This window comes from Heterocephalus glaber, unplaced genomic scaffold (genome assembly GCF_053883595.1).
Source record: "Heterocephalus glaber isolate CG9 unplaced genomic scaffold, H.glaber_assembly_v1.0 deba00001635, whole genome shotgun sequence".
In the NCBI taxonomy this organism is placed as follows: domain Eukaryota; kingdom Metazoa; phylum Chordata; class Mammalia; order Rodentia; family Bathyergidae; genus Heterocephalus; species Heterocephalus glaber.
This window is the reverse complement of record NW_028258393.1, coordinates 82029-99031: the sequence shown is the minus strand read 5'-3', so window position 1 is coordinate 99031 and position 17003 is coordinate 82029. Positions and strand designations below refer to the sequence as shown.

The following is a 17003-nucleotide window of genomic DNA, read 5'->3' as shown; positions in this document are numbered from 1 at the left end:
AAGCAAAGCCCCTTCTACACGGGCCTTATAGTTAATGGAGGAGAACAAAAGATGAGAAAACACATGTGTATGTGCTAGATCATGGCAAATACTATGAGGAAAAACTCTAAGAGGATCATAACAGAGCCCAAGGGCTGGGGAAGACTGCTTTTCTGTATGCAGCAGTAATCATCGTAAGGTACACAGAGCAACGCATGTCAACAGAAGGTGCTCCACAAAGGTTACTACAACTATTTAACAAACCAAAGGCTACACACACCACAGATAAGTTGAAAATACTGTAACTTTGATAGTGTATCCCTTCTATAGCCAAACTATTTTCTAATTTTCTGTATATTTATTTTTAGAAGTATCTTCAACAATTTATTATCCTAAGTGTATGAGAAACTGCTTGAGGCTTCCTATAAAAACTTGCAAGAGTACTGTATCTTTAGTTGGTTTTTACTACACATTTTATGCTTTACTGTGATAGTCATGAGCATAAATAGAACTCTTCAATGCTACAACAGAACTGTATTATGTACATCCAAGTGTTCACTCTTGCAATTAATAATTAAGATAGAAACTGCTTAGTTACTTTCTAATACTCTAAGGTTTGAAACCAGCATATTTGATCGTGTTTTGGATCTCATAAAAAAATCATTTGAAAACTGAAATGTGAATTTCACAGAGCAGCGTGTTGTGGCAATGTTCAGTGAGAGGTAAAATGAATGTAGTTAGCACCCAGAAAATGGTCTGCCCACAGCCTCACTCACCCACGCATACCTACGGGTCTCCACGGCAGAGGCAACACATCCACTATTATTCCTGATGTGATTTATTATGACCGCATATCTAAAACACTTTGTGGTTCACATAAACATAATACATGCAAGTAGCAAGGAAAATATGTTTATATTAACCATGAAATTTATCAGACAGCAAAAGTATTTTTATTAAGTGATGTGTTCATTGTACAAAGAGACTTTATTTTTAAAACGACAGCCATCTGGTATGGCCTCTGCAGTGTCACCCTTTCAGGTGATTTCCAGGTAATCTCACCTCAAAGGCCACAGTGACCATACCGTAGGTCCCCTTCTCCCTGAGGAGAGTGAGAGGCACAGACTCATTTCTGCCTCTTGGCTCCCTCGCTGTGACTGATGAGGGCTGTTGGGAAGAGCAGAGGCAATCAGGGTTTATCAAGTGGAGGTCGGAGGTAGTAAAAATCTGTTTCCTTAAACACTCCATTTCCCCACAGGCAAATCAATTCATATTGCACTGTAGGAAAAATGGTATTTCTAGCATCAATTCACTGTAGCTAATAAAAATACTGAAATCTTTAAAAATAATATTATAAAGGGAACATAAAACTAACCAGGCAGGTAGGTCTTGAACTGATTCTACCACCCAATATCCATCCCACTGAGGAATCCTAAAGGTGATCTAGCTGAAAGCAGGTAAATTAAATTCCTCCAGGGGACCCTGGAGGTCCTGAGCTGAGTTAATCCTCCAGAGCAAGGCAGTGGCCACTGGGACACACTCGGCCTGCTTCCACCACCCCTCCCTCTCACCAGCCGGCTTCCACTGAGAAGCACAAGTGATGACTTGCCAGACACAACCACTGCCAGAAGCAAGAGTGAGAACTTCAAATGTTGAAACTTGCCCACTTGCCGACAGTAAGTCCAGGGAAGAGGAGGAGGTAATGAGCAGCAGCCACCTCTCAAGGTGACACTAAGGCTTAATATCTCATCCACAGATAGAGAGAGGGACCCCTGTCCCAAAGGGCTTGATGAGGTTCCGATCCGATCATTTTTCTCAAGTGCTTACCCAGAACCTAACATGGGCTGCTTCCTAACAATTACCTTTTACTCACATAAAAAGATTAATTTCATTAATGTGTGTGACAATGGAATTCAGGTTACTAAATATCTACTTATTAAACTGAGGTTAGCAAATACTCTTTTCAATGAAGATAATTCAACTGTAAAACTCATATAGCTCACTGTAATTCAAAGATAAGGAACTAAGAAAACAACGTAAAAAACAATGAATCATAACAGTGATCTAAACTAGAAAATAACTGAAAAGCTGGGAAGTATGGCATCATGCCATAATGATACTCTGTAATATTTTTTCAAAAGACTGTCAGGAAGGTTACTGTAGCCTAAAACTTAGCTTATAAATGTTTTGTTTTGTTTTATTTTAAGAGCTGGAAACAATCCTCTCAAGAAGGGACCCATCTTCTATGTTTGTTTCAAAAACTAAAATCTTCTGAACATGAGACTGGCCAGAAGCATAAGACAGGACTTTGGTATTAAGGGAGACAAAGTAAAGTGAAACTGGGGGTACAGGGGTCGTGGAGTTCATAAAGCATGTATCAGCCGGAAAATGTTAGGGCATGCACTGACTCTAGAACTTTGCAGAGCTGTAACATCTGCTACCAAATTTTAAGTGCTGTAGGTGTTTGGTATTCTTTTGATGTAGTTTCTCATTTCATCGTCACCCCAAACATTCAGAAGGGCCTAATAAAGGGATAGTGCTTACTTGAAGTGGTATTTGGAGGAATCGAGCAAAAGGCACATTAGAGCTACAGAACAAAATAGGGAACAAATGAGTCAGAGGGAATGATCATCAGAAAGAAATTATGAAAAGGGATGACCATGATCATGGAAGCCTCTTCAATTTGCAAACGTCTTAGGTAAAACAAATGAAAGGTCTACAGAATGTGGGACAGGATGGGCTTAATGCAAGTTTTATTTAAATGTCAAAAGACAGGATGACATGAGCTAACATGAAAAATAATCAAAAATTAATGTACTACTACCTAACAACTATGAGACTCATCAAACTGTAACCATACCATGTTAAATGAAATAACTCCAAATGCATTGTCATTTGATAATATTGTTATAGTAACATTCCTTGGCCATCCAAGTTTCACATTTGCTGAAGGTTTCTAAGATAAGAGTCCAAAAATAAAGTAATAAATTAAACAGTAGAATAAGAATAATCATTTTAATAAAATTTGTATTTAAGCAATTATTTAGAATATGAATAAAAAATATTCTTTCAATGCACAGATTAAGAAAACATATTCAAGTTAAGTCAACATCCTAAAGAAATTCCAAATGAGAATTTCTTAAATTATAAAACCATCACTTTTAATAATATATAATTGTATAATTATAAGTAATAACTGACTAGTAATATTATATTATAAATTATGTTATGATTACTATAATGTCCTTACTAATTTACAGAATTAAATGTGCAATATGAAATTCTACTAAATGTGATTTTTACACTATAGATTGTGCTATATTTAAAAATTAGTTATTCTATCAATCAGCAAGCCACATGAAAGTAAAATGCTTAGCAATTTTTCTTATAAATCTATAGAGTTTTCTGCAATGTTTCTGTTGAACAGCAGCAGAAAGGAACATTAAAAAGAAGCAAACGTAACTGTTTCAAGTATAACGTTCCTAAAAATTTCACTCCTACTGACAGAATTATTCTTTAAAAAATTCTCCATGCCCTCTAGAAACAGTAACTATCCTGGTGCTAGTCGTCACTGCTTCAGCCTAACAGAGCAAGCCACAAAGTCCAATGAACTCAAGTGTTTTCTCAGAGGTGCTGTGGATTCATTCTAAGCAAAGGACCTCCCACTTCCATGCTTGCTTTTTTGTATCCTTCCCCTTTGAACTCCAAAGTCATGGTCACTCTTTGTGCATCTGGTGGTAGGGGAGGAATAATAGAGAAAAGGACCAAAGGGAAGACGAGGTTTTCCGGAGCATCTGTCCAAGTGATTCCCAGCAAGTTGAATGGACTCAACTCTACAGGACCTTCTAAACAGACTGGGGTTGCCAGAGACGTTTTATGAAAACCACTGCTAGTAGCTCATTTCTAGATAAAGGCAGAGTCTAAGACCAAGGGGGAAGAAAGACCTACCTGTAATGTTAAGTGAAAAGTAAAAGTCTCATCCGGCTCTGACAGGTCATCATCACACACTGCTATGTACACTGTCCTGTTTGTTTCTCCAGCAGGTATAAAAGCTGCAGCATATGTGTCAAAAAAGTCACCAGTATCTTCCCCATGCAGCTATCAAACGCAAACAGAGGTGGCTTTTCTTACTTAACACAGAGTTAGGACAAGCAAAACTGACACTAATTGGAGCAATGGAAAGAAAATGTAAAAACCAAGTATCACTGAGATTTACAATAGGATGTACAAAAACATAATATTTCACAAATGGCAAAAGTCATCTTCAGAAAACAAAAGGTTGCAGGAATAAATGATTCCACATAAAAGTATTTCTTTATATTGTGAAAGAAAGAAATACACAGGAAACTAATAATTGCATAGAAAGTCATGTAGTAGATTTTCTCCTCTGATTGCTGGTTGATCTGGAGTGAACTACATCGACACTAACAAGAAGAACTGCAGCTAAAACTCTCACAGAGAAGAGGTGGATGCAGCCTGCTGAGAGCTGGCAGGAAAAGCAATTTCTTCTCCAATTAGTTTCACATAAAATGCTCTTTCCAAAACTCTCCACCTGAAATTGTATTTATGTTGTCCCACAGCAATTCCAATTAAGACCCAATTCTTTTAGCATGCTAAACTTCTTAGTGATTATAAACTTTTCTTAACTTTGTAAGATTCTACTCTGTAAAATCAGCATTGCTAATAAGATTCTCAGGGAAGTAGCAATTATGAAATTATGAAATAGCAATTTATTGTGCAAATACAAATGAGATTTTTCACATATATATATGATTTAGTACAAAAAATTAACAAAATGTATAGGGAAATTTCAGTAAACTTCTAGTCCTAATTTATAGAAATAAAATGTTTTAAATACTTTATTAGTCAAAATAGCCGGGGATTTAGCTCAGTGACATGGCACCTCCCTTGCAAGCGCAAGGTCCTGAGTTCAATCCCCAGTACCGAAAAAAAAAAAAGAAAAAGAAAAGAAATTTTAAAAAATTGTTAGGCGAGGGATTTAGCTCAGTGGTTCTGCTGTCTTCCTTGAAAGCTCAAGGACCTGAGTTCGATCCTCAGTAACCCCTCCCCAAAAAATGTTAAATAACTAAATTGTCAAGGGTACTGGAAAACTTATTCTCACATATTACTGTAGAAAATGGCACACTATCAAGAGCCAACGAAATAAACAGAAAAATACAGAAATGAAGCTATAAAAATCATTTGACAATCCCAAATAGATATGTATATAAACAGTTTCATCACAATAACATTCATAACAAAATTGGAGGCAACCTCATTGAGAGCAGTGGAGGGCTGATTAAGACGACAATGATGATATGATCAAGAAAAGTGAAAATAATAAAAACCTACCAGGATACAACTGAAATAATATGAAAATATTATCAAACAGAATGTATACTCAAACTAAAAATAAATACCCTCTATATCATAAATACAAGCTAAAAGCAATGTACAAAATTGTAACATTGGGTTGATTTCATAAGTAGCTTTTCTTATTTTTCTATTTCTACAGTGTTTCATATTGTGGCAATTTACCCTACTGATGAAAGTTTTATTTTTGTGAACAAAAACTTCCAAGTACTTCCGTCACAAATACAGCAATATCTTCAGCTGGTCATACGACATTACTTTCTGCTTAAAAACAAGAGACATATACACATGGCACACATAGTTGGTCAAAAATTAAACTATGCAAGGTAAATCAAGTTTCACAAATTCTACTTAACTTTTATCTCCATAAAAGAATTATCTAACAGAAACGAGGTTTCTTTTTTTAACTGCCATTTTTTCTTTTAAATGTTCATTAAAAATACACAATCTACAAAAAGCTACAATCATTTCTTACCGATACAAGTGCAGTAACATTTGCTGGTTCTCCTATTTTTTCAATGATAAAATGAATAACTGTTGTGCTTGTTTCATTAACAACAAATTCTGTTTGTCCAGCAAACCTTATTTGTTTCTCCAAATACGAAAGGGATGAGTAAAGCTGAAAGAAGATTTACTAATAAAGATGCAGAAGGCATCCCTATGGGAAAAAAGAAAAAAAGTAAGATATATCTAGTACATTTTCTTTAGCTTCTGTTGTCCACAGATGTAAATACAGAGTACATTATTACACAGAAAACAACAAGGACACAAATACATCAAATAGTAAACCATCCAATTCAGAAGTAAAGGTAAAACCTTTATCTCTTCTATGGCTCTCCTTTTGGGACCGTAATTACTTTTTGTTCTTCAGCTTCTATGTCCAAATACTCATAAGGTAAACTTTATTATTTTATTTAAAAATTTATTGACACATTAGTCTATGAAAAACAAGGAAAAGCAGATAAAGTCTACTTCCCTCAAATGAAATGGTTTGGCTTAGCCAAAACTAAAACTGTTGATGCTAAAGCTTTAACAACAAATTGATATCTTGGTTAGTGCCTACATTTTCCCATATATTTGTCTCAAGTTTTTTTTTTTTTTTTTAGTTATTGCAAGGAATTGACAATCCTTTCAAAGAAAAGGTTAATTTTGAAAGCTTAAATTTCTTCCATTTTACTAGGTAAAATGCTAATATCACTTCTTAGAAAATGTCCATGCTGCTTTAAAATAATCAAACTGAGCAAATAAGGAGAGTGAATACTATCTTCTTTTCCCTAACTCTACAGCCTTCTTCCCACAATGTGTGTGTTTGTGAGTCATAGATACTGTTCCTACTTTTAGTGCTGTGATTCAAGTGCTTTCAATAGTACAGAACCGCAGTGGCCTCTTGAAAGCACTGCTGTTTTGTGATGTAGATGAACCTCTAAACATGTGAACAATTCATCTCATGGGTCGTTAAGATTCCAGTGGGTCTATGTGAGCAGTCACACGAACATAACAAGTTCACACATTTCAGAGGGGAGTTGCACTATGTACGCCGGGAGCCAAAATTCTTCCTATTAATCTTTACCTTGGCCAAGAAGTGATAAAATTTTCATGCATGTGGTATTTCCACATAACTACATGTAGTGTTATAATTAGGAATCACCAAATACATGAATCCTTGAAATATTTTAGGATATAAATGCAGTTTTCTCAGCCAACTACATTCAAACAACCCAGTGTGAGATTGACCAATGAGCTCTTGCATGATCTCGACTGCAAAATCCATAGACAGACATACAGAGTTTGGAAGGAGTGGAAGGAAAGGAGACTCTGGAGGACTAGGACATGTCTTGCACCTGTCTCTGCTCTCCAAGCAAGCCTGCCTTAAGGCTAGGGGATTTGGGAGAAGAAATTACAAAGGGAAAAAAATGAGAGAATGGGAAGGCAAAAAGCAAAGCAAGGATCAGAAATGCTCCCCCATGATTCTCATGGGTGAGGCGGTTCTGAGTCAAATCACAGCATGTGGAGAAAATCTTTTGTAGAATTCTATAGTAGAATGATTTCACACTTCACTTAGGACAAATAGTGGGAAAGAAATACCTAGATATGGAAAGAAGGGACAATAAGGTAGTAATTTAAACCTTGGTTACTGAGATTTCTGGGGGAAAAAAATCTCAAATCCTTGAACAGATGTGGAAGAACTTGAGGAAGTTAAGACATCTGACATTCAAAGTGAGAAAGAGTGGCAGTGAGATTATAAGATGAGGGAATCACAAACAGCTGTGCACAGTTCCCCAAATTTGCCCTGCATAAGAACCAACCCAGGTAGTTGTTAAAATGTCAATTCCCACTCCCAGAAACTTTGTCCAGTTGGGGCCCAGGAGCATGCATTTCATAAGCATCATTGTTCACTCTGATTCAGCTCACCTTCAGGGTACACTTAGAAATCTCCTCTCCCGGAGTGAGGAATGTGTCCTTGGATGGACCCACAAAGGCCACATTTCCAGCTTTAACTACTGAGTTTTGTATGCTATAGAGGTGAACTTACTACAGACTTCCTCATGTGTTTTTTCTAGCTATTCTGACATTGCATTTTAATACTGCATGCATCCTAAAGAAAAATAGTAATGACTTACAGAAGTACTCATAAGAGCAAATGCTTTTATAGTTCTATTTTAGGTACTCTGTAAACACAAATGTATAATTTCCACAGCATCTCTGTGAAGGTCGGAGCATCACTGGCCCTGTTTCATAGTTGTGGAAACTAAGCCAGAGACAGGTCAGTGAATGTGCAGAGCATTCAGCTAAATGAGTGGCAAGGGAGGATTTGCCCCTGAGACCATGACCGGGCTTTCCCAGAAACCCTGGTACACTGCCTCTTCCACCTCATTCTTACAAATCTTCAGCTTGAATAATACGGTAGACTGTTCATACTACATGTTCCCCAGAATTCAGACACTCTAAACTCATGCAAAATAACCAAACTGCCACAAAACTCAATTCTGAGTCTTGTAAAAGTTTATACCTTATTATTCTGATAAACATTACATGTGCTTAAATGAAGCTACAGTTCTGTTGACTACTTTAAATATTTAACAACATCTTTTAATGTCAGGATCAATGAGCTCAAATACTGCATTCTTGCCACTTCTCAGGCAATTAGAGCTCTAAGAGCTTGTGTTTATGTCAGTAAATTCATTTTGAATTGGTCCACGTCAGTGAGTTTTGAGATCATGCAAGATGAACAAGCAAGCATGGTGGAAATGCCTCAAGCTGCGTGACATCATTGCTAACAGCATCTCCTTTGCTTTCATCTTTCCACACTGTGAGAAAGGTTGTTGGGGCAATGCTGACATTTGCTAGAAACTGAAAAAATGAAAAACAACTTTGGAAAAGAGGTTTCCATTAGAAAAAAAGCCATAATTACACAAAAGCTGAATAGTCTCTGTTTTTCAGAGTAACTAGGTACATTTTCTCTTATACTGAAATGTGGTGTTTGGAACTTCCTTTATTTTTTATTAAACTCAGAAAACCAAGCATTGGTAACTGACATGATTACTAATGTTACTAATATTTCACCTTACTTCTCCCTTTCTTTCAGTAATTGTTTTCCTTGTCGTGAGTGCATGCTTGCAGTACGTAATGGTTATGCTCGCTGTGGGGGGTTGGTACAGGTACACAGCTCATTTTCGATTATCCCTTCCCCTCCACATCTCTTGGTCCTCTTTTACAAAAGTTCTATCTTCCTGTTTCCTATGGTCGACTTTTACTTTGCTCTTTATTTGCACTCTGGGTTTCTCATAGTCACATTAATTTTTCTATTATATTTAATAAAAATTGTGCATGCCCCATTAGACCACTGATTTAAATAGCTCTATTAGATGAGTTGCAGACAACACATTTAAGGATCATAATGTTTATAATTCCTGTTACATCACCATTGGGAAAGAAGGAATTTCGGAGTCACTGCCATTCTCCCTCCTCTCTGATGGCACGATACTCTATACTCCATATTAAAATCCTCTCACTTCCAACCAACACCTGTGTCCTCCTCACACCTCCTACTCTTGTTTGGTGTGATTCACAGGAAATTCAAACTTCTTCTGCCAATGGAGCTCTTGCCTCTTAATAGATCTCCTATCATGTTAAGATGATGTGATTTGGGTTATTCTCTTGCTTCTTATTTCCTAAATTATACTATGAAGTTTTTATTGTCTTGATAATGCACAGGTACAAATACTCAGGCCCTTCAATCCCACTAATCATATTAAGGCTATCCAACAAGTCACCCAATTCTGCCCCCCCCCAAATTCAGAATTAAAATCTAGAATAGACTCAAGTAGCTCTTCAAATGCAAACTGGTTGCTGAAGAGCAGCGTACAGCTTGGTATAACCTTTACATACGGAGTGCCTAACGAGGCTGTGAAATATTCTGTGCCAGTCACTGAGGACACAATAATACTTAAGATAGGAACCTTGGCTCCAAGCATAGGACTCAGATGAGGGAAACCAAAGCCGAGAGGCAGACTCCTGAGACTGTCATTTACACAGAGGGATGTGGAGTCTCTCTACCACTGGGGATGGGATTGTGATGACCTGGGCCAGTCTGCCCTACAATCTGGAAATGAAACCCACACAGCTGAAAACAGAGCCAAGAGGCAGAAAGAAGCCAGGTCTTGAGAATCAAGCTTAAGTTTAGGAATTCAGCATTACCCTGGATTTTTTAGTTACTAAGACAATAAGTTACATGATTTGCTCTAGCTGGCTTGAGTTGAACTTTCCATCACTTTCTTCTTTGTAATTTTTTCTCCCAAATCCCCTAGCCTTAAGGCAGGCTTGCTTGGAGAGCAGAGACAGGTGCAAGACATGTCCTAGTCCTCCAGAGTCTCCTTTCCTTCCACTCCTTCCAAACTCTGTATGTCTGTCTATGGATTTTGCAGTCGAGATCATGCAAGAGCTCATTGGTCAATCTCACACTGGGTTGTTTGAATGTAGTTGGCTGAGAAAACTGCATTTATATCCTAAAATATTTCAAGGATTTTCAAGAATTCTAAATTTTGTTTATCTAGGCTAGTGTGTCTTTCTCTAAGAGATAGAGGACCTTAGCATGTTCTGAAAAAAATGGGAATAGTTTTTTAAATGTTTTATGTTTATTAATCTATGTTTGTAGTGCATAATGATTACTTTCCTTGCAAGGAGTGGTACGTAACACAGCTTCTTTTTACTTCTCCTTCCCCTCTCTTCCCTCTCATTTCTTGTCTCAACAATTCTGTAGAAGTAGAACAGAATAAGGACGGTAAATTTTTAGAAATTAGAATCCAGTCCCCCCCAAAAAATGGCAATGTAAAGAAAAACATAAGAACTCAACTGATTTTGCAGTAATCTACTTCCATAAAACCTTTTCCTCAATGTGGAAGTCCACTGTCCTTATTCAATTTCAGAACAAGGACCTGTATGAGTGAGGGGACAAGGTCCTGTAGAGACAAGGAGGACTAGTCAGAACTGAAGGGACACACTGACCTTTCAGCCTCAGGTTTTGCTGTCAAGGCCACCATGAGCAACTTCCCATGGCGTGACCACCAGGTGATTAATACTGAAAATATGATCCTAATGGAGCAGGATTTTCAAGTTTAGGGTTACTTGAATTCTATCACATTTACTAAGGGGCATTCTAAAACTATAGAATTACTCCTGTGGAACAAGAGAAGTTTCATCATTCAGATCATCAATGATTTAGCCATGAAGAATTCTTAATCTATGTCATCTGTATTTAGCAAGTACTACAAAAAAATTAACCTTTACCTTTTTTATATCAAAATAGGATTAAAATTTGCAACTTTCAAAAAAAAATATAACAAAGTAGTAATCTAGTGTTACAAAGAACAGGAATGCTCTTAATATATTACTATTTTTAATTGACACATAACCACTGTTCGTATTTCTGGGGTACACTATGGTGATTCAATACATGGATACAACTGTAATGTTCAGCTCAAGGTAACTGGAATAACTACCACTTCAGACATTTGTCATTTCTTGAGTGTGCTGGGAAAACTCAAAGTCCATTCTATTAGCTATTTTGAAATGTTCAATTAATTATTGTCAATAATAGTTACCCCCAAATGCTGTAAAACATCAGAAACTGTTCTTACAATCCAACCGCATGCCTTTACCCATTAACCATGCTCTCTCCACCCTTTCTCCCCTACATCGTTCCCAGGCTTTGGTGACCACTATTCTGTGTTCTACTTCTTTAAGATCAACTTTTTAGCTTCCACAAGTGAGAAAAATGCAGTGTCTGTCTTTCTGAACCAGACCTTTCACTTAACATGACTTCCAGTTCTACTCATACTGCCACAAACGACAAAATTTTACTCCTTTTTATGGCTGAATGATACACACACACACAGAATTTCTTTACCCACTCATTCATCAGTGACATCTAAATTAATTCCATATCTTGCCTGTTCTGAATAGTGCTGCAGTGGACATACAAGTGGAAATACTTTTTAAATGATAAAGGGCTTGTGCCAGGGATGTAGCTCAGTGGTTCCGGCACCTGCCTCACAAGTGCAAGGACCTGAGTTTGATCCCAGTACAAAAAAAAAAACAAACACACCTCGTGTAAATGATAAAGGGCTTAATCACTTATTCAGACAATGCCCAATATAATTACATTTTTTATTTATGTTTAAACTTTAAGACATTTATCTTATTCTTTAAATAACTTATAGCACAGTGTTTAAAAGCCAGAAGGTTAATGGTGAAAAGTCAGTCTCCCTCATGGCAGGCACACAAGCTATATACTTCTCCAATCCGGTCAACTACTGCTGCCAACTTCATCAGTGTCTTGCTGGTGTTTATAAATACACATGTATTTATACATGTATCTAAAGCTCTGGGACATTTTTCTCTTCTGCACAGACTACAGGACTTCAGCGCATCTTTCCCAGATGTCTTAGCAGACAGCTGCCAGGCTTCTGAGCAGACATTCATGCTGGGCAGACTTTTATTGTCTCAGCTATTCACGATCTCACTGCAGACCACATCAATAAAATGATGGTTTCCACTGACTTTCATTTACTTATCAATTCACTCTGCAAGGAAGCAGGAAGCAGGGACATGAATATGACCCCTGGCATTTTCCTAGACCACACACTGACACACCCACATCAGTCAGAAGTGGCTGCCCTCTGTATCTGGGGAGCAAGTAATCCCGGGATCCCCCATGACTCTATCTTGGGAATGTCTTTGATTCTTTCCTGTGTTCAATCTCCTGCTTGCTGATCTGTATTTTCTTCTTCCTTGGTCAGAATTATTCTCTCCTTTTGATGGAAAACATTCCCCTGAAACCTTCTGAGTAAGGGTGTGTAGGGATGTTTTAGGTCTTTTTAGGAACTACTATGATAGTATCTTTCCACTTAACTGATAGCTTCACTGGGTATAGAATTTAAGGCAAAAAAAAAATTTCCGTCAGAATTTTGAAAGCCTTGGTCCACAGTTTTCAAGCTTCAAGTATTGCCTCTGAAAAATCCAAAGTCATTTTGGTACTGAAGTGTGTGTGCCCTGTTGTTTGCTGGTGGGTGTTCTCCACTTCCTCTTTCCGAAAGCTCTTCTGTTTTTTCCCAAGTGTTCTGAAATTCCATGAGCATGTATCTTGAGATTAGTGATCTTTTTGTCCATTTAGCTGAACACTCAGTCCCCTTCAAGCTGACATTTATGTCCTTCAGATCAGAGGAATTTTCTCATATTACTTCACAGTGATTTCTGTCCCTGCCCATTTTCACTGTTCTGTCATCTGTACTCCCTATAATTTGATACTGGTATTCTGAGACTGTTTGCTCATTTTCCTATCTTTTATTCTAATTTCCAATTATTTGGTTTTTGCTCTACTTTCTAATAATTTATTTCAACATTTTGGGGTCTCCCCTTGAGTGCTTCTTAATTTTTATCACCTTCGTATTCTGAACTAATCTGTCTTCACTTTTTCATGTACTTTCATACATTAACCATAAGAGTAACAGTAATAATAACTGAGCACTGAATTGGGAGTCAAAAGACCTGAGAAACAGTCCCAAATTGGGTGAACTTACTTGTTTCACTACACGACTCCTTCTACTTTTGTGTAACACTTTCCAGAGTCAAAATTTTCAGAAAATAATCTCCAGCAGCTTCCAATTGCACTCAGAATAAAATGCAAACTCAGAGCCGTGGTCTAAGACCCAGCCCGGGAGACCCTGCCTTTGCTGCCTGGCACCCATCAGCCCCCTCACTGGACAGGCTGCGCTGGCCTCCCAGACCTGGGATGACTCCAGCCCTTGCCCTGGTTTCTGCCACAGCTGGCTGGTCCCAAAGGCGGTGACTCTCTTCTCTCCACTTTTCGCAGGACCCTCTCTCATCTCTCACATTTTTGCGTAATGTTCCCTGGTAGGAATGACGTCCTTTATGTAAAGAAGCTTATCCTCTGAGGATAGTCTTCTCTCAGCTTTCTGTTTTCTTCACTGTACTTATCACAATTCGCATTTATTCCATCTCCTTACAACAAAAATACACTCAGGACAATGACCTTCATCCTGGATGCTTCTGCATCCCAATCACCTAGTACAGACTCTGGGATACAACTGGTCCTCAAGACATGTTTATTTAGCCCTCTACCCGGAACTTCCTGGACCCTGTGAGTGCAGATGGCATTACCTGGACCTTGAGCAGCAAGCATCACGCGGATATTAAAGGTCTGGTGAAAGGTTGATGGAACTTTTCGGCAATGGCCAAGAACAAATTAAGAGGACAAAAGTCCAGGAATGTATTTCACATAGCCAGCCAAAAGAACTTGAAGTCCAAAAACAAAGCGAAACCAGTCACCACTAATCTTAAAAAGATAAACACTGTAAATGATGAAAAAATTCGTAGAGTGAATAATGCTCTTGTAAACATTCAGAAGGAACTTGCAAATTTCTCAAAAAAGGCTTACTCTTGAACCACTGGAGAAAGAGCTGAATCAGCAGCATCATGAAGATGAACCAGTTAATGTTGATGAAGCTGCAAGATTAATGATTCAATTGTAATACAATGGAGATGCATCAAATTCCCCCAAAAAACTCAATAAAATAAGTATTTTATACAAAAAAAGACATGTTTATTTAATGAGAAAAGGGGGGAAAGGAATAAAGTACCCCATCTTTATGCACAAGGGAGACTGGAAGTATGATGTGAGAGCAAGCGTGTGTCTTATTTAGTTGTGTACGGACCAGAGAGACACAGCTGTACTTTGATTCTAATAGCATGGGCTCAGCCACAAGGCTCATAGATACTGATTAAATTATGAAAAAAATCCAAAATTGGGATATAAAGCAAAAAAAGTGTGACTGTTACTTTCAGTATCATGCAGGCCACAGACCTACCCAAGATTAAGAGAAATATATTCTGCTTAATCAGCAATTATTCATTATTGATTAAAAACATCCCAGACTCAAAAAAGCTAAAAGCAAATCTGGAAATTTCTGTCTAGTAAAAAGCGCAAGCAATCTTTGTTCAGTGAAACAAATAATCCATAAGTTACAGTATTTTTTTTGACTGATAGGACATTAACCAGCTTTACATCTAGCACAGAAATCTTAATATTCCTTTACTAATTCACTTATAGAGTCTTTATTTCCCAAATGCTCTTTGAATTAGTATTAGTACCCTATTAGCTCCCTCATTAAGTAAAAAGGTACATAAAATATTTGACATTGCTTTATTTTATGTTCGTATGAAAGTCATGTTTGTAAACTTTTGCAAAGTGTACTTTAAGACAAAGTTTTCAACAGAAACCATGATATGGCAAATCACCTTAATACCTACAGAGAACTTTGGTTCCACAATAGTGCTTCAGTGAGCAACAGTGCAATCTGGACTAAAAGCAACCTTTCAGTAATACAAACAGGTAAGTTGGTTTGTTTGCTTTTTTTTGGTGCCAGGGATCGAACTCAGGTCCTTGTGCTTTTGGGGCAGGTGGCGGAACCACTGAGCTAAATCCCCGGCCCATAAACAGGTAAGCTGATACTTGATCCAATACATAAACTCTTTTAACTCATGTATCTGGACTTCTCTCTTCTTTCCAAAATATGTGCGCTTGACATTTTCCAGGAGACTATCTACTCCCATTTGTATGAGTCACCAAGAAACAGATCAAGAAGACATCAAGCTGCTCAGATCTGGCTCACACATGCCTATCAAGGAAACAAGAAGAGCCCCTGTTGTGCAGAGCTTTACTTCTGGAGCTACCAGGGGCTCTAGAAGATTATGGATCTCAATCTTGCTTTCTCTATCTCACTTTTGTAGAGTACAAAATCAGAGTCTCACTATTCTCATCTCTTAAGGCAAATTTGGAAGCAATGACAGAAGTCAAGACTTGTCCATACAGCTGAGCAATCTGATATGTGCCAGAATGTCTACATTCTAAAGAGTAATTCACACTTGTCTTTTGGTGAAAATAAACACCAAGTGCTTAACTAAGATTTCTTGAGTCACCATTAGATGGCACCCTTCCATCTTCAAAAGCAACCAACAATTTCTTGAATTATAAAAATGTATCTTAAGAAACTAAAGATTTCTGCCACCTATGTCTCTTCACAAACAAAAATAATTTTGTAATTACACATACATCTCAAAGACAACTGTCACAAAAAGCAATTTTCGCTAAGATTTCACAACAAATAGCTCTCATCTGTTCTGATCAAGCAAAAGTGGTTTTTCTCCCCTGAGATTCAGTATTACCTAAGAAAAGAAAGAATGCTTTCTTCTAGGCATTCTGTCTCCTTTGAACCTAGTTACTGAAGATACTCTGCTTTGTGCTGAAGAATTTAGGTTTGGACCTGAAATTCCCCCAAACCCTCATGCACTCAAATGCAGGGCTTTGGATGGTGGCTGTATCAGGAGAGAGCTATCCTCATTGGCAGATTCATCCCTTGTGAGTTCAGTATCTGAACTGCTGTTAGGAGGTGGGGCCTGATGGGAAAAGGCAGGTCACTGGGGGTGTGACCTGGAAGTGTGTGTTTCCCTTCTCTCTGTTTCCCTGCCACTATAACATGAGCAGCTTTCCTTTAAAGCAGGTCACTCCACCATGCTACTTCTCCCTTCGTGCCTACTAACCATGCACTGAAACTTCTGAAACCATAAGCCAAAATAAACTTCTCGCCCTTAAAGTTGTACATGTCAGGAATTTTGTCTCAGGGACGAGAAAGTATCTAAGACAGATTTTGGTAATAAAAATAGAGTTGTTGCTATGACTATTATCTAAAAGTGAAAGCTACTGCTTTGAGAAGAGAGCCACAAAGCAGCAGAAATTGAAGAAATGGTTCCTCAGGATTTGATTCACAGATTTTGGTTCATCCAGGCATTCAAGAGTCCTGTGCAGTCACAATCCAAGGGGGCCCACCTACTGCTTGAGCTGGCAGTACATCTTGTCATTATCTAGGTGACTGTGATTTTACTGGTATACAGAATGCATGAGTTATGGGGTCAGGGAAGCTTCCACTCAGATTTCAAAGGTTATGAAGACCAGGCAGGGTAAGAAAGAACCTGTAAGAGTGACACCAAAGGTGCAGTGGAGAACCTAGGAAGTTGTAGATGCTAGGAATGATGATCATCTGGTGAGAAAGTCACAGATAGCAGGCAAAGCCAAC

General features: G+C 37.9%; 1 protein-coding gene and 1 pseudogene across 35 annotated transcripts in view; one reads left to right on the top strand and one right to left on the bottom strand.

Annotated features, from left to right (window-relative positions):
* The window catches only part of LOC147822396 (adhesion G protein-coupled receptor V1-like), a 62891-nt gene extending 48695 nt beyond the window's left edge, over positions 1–14196 (bottom strand). For 14 of the 35 annotated variants that reach the window (XM_087196890.1, XM_087196891.1, XM_087196893.1 and 11 more), the window contains exons 1-5: positions 10706–14025; positions 5828–10606; positions 3928–4077; positions 2840–2935; positions 1042–1146 (exon numbers count right to left, since the gene is read on the bottom strand). The gene's annotated coding sequence lies outside the window, so the exon portion shown is untranslated. The other 21 variants (XM_087196896.1, XM_087196898.1, XM_087196902.1 and 18 more) reach the window with 8 other exon arrangements.
* LOC147822395 (ribosomal biogenesis factor pseudogene) lies at positions 14102–14472 on the top strand (annotated as a pseudogene).
* Positions 14473–17003: the final 2531 nt, after the last annotated feature.